The sequence below is a fragment of the Arachis stenosperma genome, chromosome 4 (assembly GCF_014773155.1).
Source record: "Arachis stenosperma cultivar V10309 chromosome 4, arast.V10309.gnm1.PFL2, whole genome shotgun sequence".
Classification (NCBI taxonomy): Eukaryota; Viridiplantae; Streptophyta; class Magnoliopsida; order Fabales; family Fabaceae; genus Arachis; species Arachis stenosperma.
Window position 1 is genome coordinate 48,209,080 of NC_080380.1, and position 4,260 is coordinate 48,213,339.

The window sequence follows — 4,260 nt, forward strand, 5'->3', positions numbered from 1 at the left end:
TTCGAAAATTTTTTCCTCTCTTCCCACATCCTTCTATTTATGGAGTACCACTCCTTCTCAATGCACAATTCGAACTCTATCTAATTAAGTTCGAATTCTTCTACCTCTTCTTTCTATTTTTCTGTTCCTCTGACACCTCAAGGAATCTCTATACTGTGACATAGAGGATTCCATATTTTCTTGTTCTCTTCTCTTTCATATGAGCAGGAACAAAGACAAAGGCATTTTTGTTGAAGCTGACCCTGAACCTGAAAGGACCTTGAAGCAAAAGCTAAGAGAAGCTAAGGCACAACTCTCTGTAGAGGACCTGACAGAAATCTTCAAAGAAGAAGAAACCATGGCAGCCGAAAACAACAACAACAACAACAATGCAAGGAAGGTGCTGGGTGACTTTACTGCACCTACTCCCGACTTCTATGGGAGAAGCATCTCTATCCCTGTCATTGGAGCAAACAACTTTGAGCTTAGGACTCAATTAGTTTCTCTAATGCAACAGAATTGCAAGTTCCATGGACTTCCATTGGAAGATCCTCATCAGTTCTTAGCTGAATTCTTGCAAATCTGTGACACTGTCAAGACTAATGGGGTTGACCCTGAGGTCTACAGACTTATGCTATTCCCTTTTGCTGTAAGGGACAGAGCTAGGACATGGTTGGACTCACAACCTAAAGAAAGCCTAGGCTCATGGGAAAAGCTAGTCAATGCCTTCTTGGCAAAGTTCTTTCCACCTCAAAAATTGAGTAAGCTTAGAGTGGAAGTCCAAACCTTCAGACAGAAGGATGGAGAATCCCTCTATGAAGCTTGGGAAAGATACAAACAAATGATCAGAAAATGTCCATCTGACATGCTTTCTGAATGGAGCATCATAGGTATTTTCTATGATGGTCTCTCTGAACTGTCCAAGATGTCTTTGGATAGCTCGGCTGGAGGATCTCTTCATCTAAAGAAGACGCCTACAGAAGCTCAAGAGCTAATTGAAATGGTTGCAAATAACCAATTCATGTACACTTCTGAAAGGAATCCTGTGAACAATGGGACAAATCAGAAGAAAGGAGTTCTTGAGATTGATACTCTGAATGCCATTCTGGCTCAGAATAAGATATTGACTCAACAAGTCAATTTGATTTCTCAAGGTCTGTCTGGAATGCAAAATGCACCAAACAGTACTAAGGATGCTTCATCTGAAGAAGAAGCTTATGATCCTGAGAACCCTTCAATGGAAGAGGTGAATTACCTGGGAGAACCCTATGGAAACACCTATAATTCTTCATGGAGAAATCATCCAAATTTCTCATGGAAGAATCAAAAGAGACCTCAACAAGGTTTCAATAACAATAATGGTGGAAGAAACAGGTTTAGCAATGGCAAGCCTTTTCCATCATCTTCTCAGCAACAGACAGAGAGTTCTAAGCAGAACACCTCTGACTTAGCAACCATGATCTCTGATCTAATCAAAACCACTCAAAGTTTCATGACTGAAACAAGATCCTCCATTAAAAATTTGGAGGCACAAGTGGGTCAGCTGAGCAAGAGAGTTACTGAACTCCCTCCTAGTACTCTTCCAAGCAATACAGAAGAAAATCCAAAAGGAGAGTGCAAGGCCATCAACATGGCCGAATTTGGAGAGGAGGGAGAGGAAGTGAACGCCACTGAGGAAGACCTCAATGGGCGTGCACTGACCTCCAATGAGTTCCCCAATGAGGAACCATGGGAATCTGAGGCTCAAAATGAGACCATAGAGATTCCATTGGACTTACTTCTGCCTTTCATGAGCTCTAATGAGTATTCTTCCTCTGAAGAGGATGAGTATGTCACTGAAGAGCAAGTTGCTAAATACCTTGGAGCAATCATGAAGCTAAATGACAAGTTATTTAGAAATGAGACTTGGGAGGATGAACCTCCTTTGCTCACCAAAGAACTGGATGACTTGTCTAGGCAGAAATTACCTCAAAAGAGACAAGATCCTGGGAAGTTTTCCATACCTTGTACCATAGGCACCATGACCTTCAAGAAGGCTCTGTGTGACTTAGGGTCAAGTGTAAACCTCATGCCTCTCTCTGTAATGGAGAAGCTAGGGATCTTTGAGGTACAAGCTGTAAGAATCTCACTAGAGATGGCAGACAACTCAAGAAAACAGGCTTATGGACTTGTAGAGGATGTTTTGGTGAAGATTGAAGACCATTACATCCCTGCTGAATTCATAGTCCTAGAGACTGGGAAGTGCATGGATGAAACCATCATCCTTGGCAGACCCTTCCTAGCCACAGCAAAGGCTGTGTTTGATGTTGATAGAGGTGAACTGATCATTCAAGTGAATGAAGAATCCTTTGTGTTTAAGGCTCAAGGATATCCCTCTGTCACCATGGAGAGGAAGCATGAAGAGCTTCCCTCAAATCAGAGTCAAACAGCGCCCCCACAGTCAAACTCTAAGTTTGGTGTTGGGAGGCCACAACCAAACTCTAAGTTTGGTGTTGAACCCCCACATTCAAACTCTAAGTTTGGTGTTGGGAGGTTCCAACATTGCTCTGAGAAAATGTGAGGCTCCATGAGAGCCCACTGTCAAGCTACTGACATTAAAGAAGCGCTTGTTGGGAGGCAACCCAATGTTATATTTTATCTATTTTTTTTTGTTATTTTATTTTTTTTGTAGGTTGATGATCATAAGAAATCACAAAATCAATTGAAAAAGCAAAAACAGAATGAAAAACAGGAAGAAAAACAGCACACCCTGGAGGAAGAACCTACTGGCGTTTAAATGCCAGTAAGGCTAGCAGTTGGGCGTTTAACGCCCAGTCTGGCACCATTCTGGGCGTTTAACGCCAGAAAGGGGCACCAGACTGGCGTTAAACGCCAGAAAAGGGCAAGACCCTGGCGTTAAACGCCAGAAATGGGCACCAGCCCGGCGTTTAACGCCAGATTTGGCACAAAACGTGTTTTTGCATGCCATTTGGTGTAGGGATGACTTTTCCTTAACACCTCAGGATCTGTGGACCCCACAGGATCCCCGCCAACCACACCACTCTCTCTCTTCTTCTTCACCCATTCACCAATCACCTCAATACCTCTTCCCCAAAAACCCTTCACCTATCAAATCCCATCTTTCTCTTCACCACTCACATCCACCCTTCATAAAACCCCACCTACCTCACCCTTCAAATTCAAACCACATTCCCTCCCAAACCCACCCATACATGGCCGAACCATAAGCCCCTCCTCTCCTATATAAACCCTTCTTCACCCCTTCATTTTCACACAACCTAAACACCACTTCTCCCCCTCTTTGGCCGAACACAAAGCCATTACCTTCTTCCTCATTTCTTCTTCTTCTACTCTCTTCTTTCTTCTTTTGCTCGAGGACGAGCAAACCTTTTAAGTTTGGTGTGGTAAAAGCATTGCTTTTTGTTTTTCCATAACCATTTATGGCATCCAAGGCCGGAGAAACCTCTAGAAAGAGGAAAGGGAAGGCAAAAGCTTCCACCTCTGAGTCATGGGAGATGGAGAGATTCATCTCAAGGGTGCATCAAGACCACTTCTATGAAGTTGTGGCCTTGAAGAAGGTGATCCCCGAGGTCCCTTTTTCACTCAAAAAGAGTGAATATCCGGAGATCCGACATGAGATTCGAAAAAGAGGTTGGGAAGTTCTCACCAACCCCATTCAACAAGTCGGAATCTTAATGGTTCAAGAGTTCTATGCCAATGCATGGATCACCAAGAGCCATGATCAAAGTGTGAACCCGAACCCAAAGAATTGGCTTACTATGGTTCGGGGGAAATACTTGGATTTTAGTCTGGAAAATGTAAGGTTGGCATTCAACTTGCCCATGATGCAAGGAGATGAACATCCTTACACTAGAAGGGTCAACTTTGATCAAAGGTTGGACCAAGTCCTCACTGACATTTGTGAAGAGGGCGCCCAATGGAAGAGAGATTCAAGAGGGAAGCCGGTTCAATTAAGAAGGCATGACCTCAAACCCGTGGCTAGAGGATGGTTGGAGTTTATCCAACGCTCAATCATTAACACTAGCAACCGGTCCGAAGTTACTCTAGACCAGGCCATCATGATCCATAGCATCATGATAGGAGAAGAAGTGGAAGTTCATGAGGTTATAGCCGAAGAACTTTATAAGGTGGCGGACAAGTCCTCTACCTTGGCAAGGTTAGCCTTCCCTCATCTCATTTGTCACCTCTGTTATTCAGTTGGAGTTGACATAGAGGGAGACATCCCCATTGATGAGGACAAGCCCATCACTAAGAAAAGGA

At 43.6% G+C, this 4,260-nt stretch overlaps 1 non-coding gene across 1 annotated transcript; it reads right to left on the bottom strand.

Moving 5' to 3' along the window:
• Positions 1–742: 742 nt before the first annotated feature.
• On the bottom strand, positions 743–846 carry LOC130978226 (small nucleolar RNA R71). The gene has a single exon (XR_009085881.1). It is a non-coding gene; the product is annotated as a small nucleolar RNA R71 (small nucleolar RNA).
• Positions 847–4,260: the final 3,414 nt, after the last annotated feature.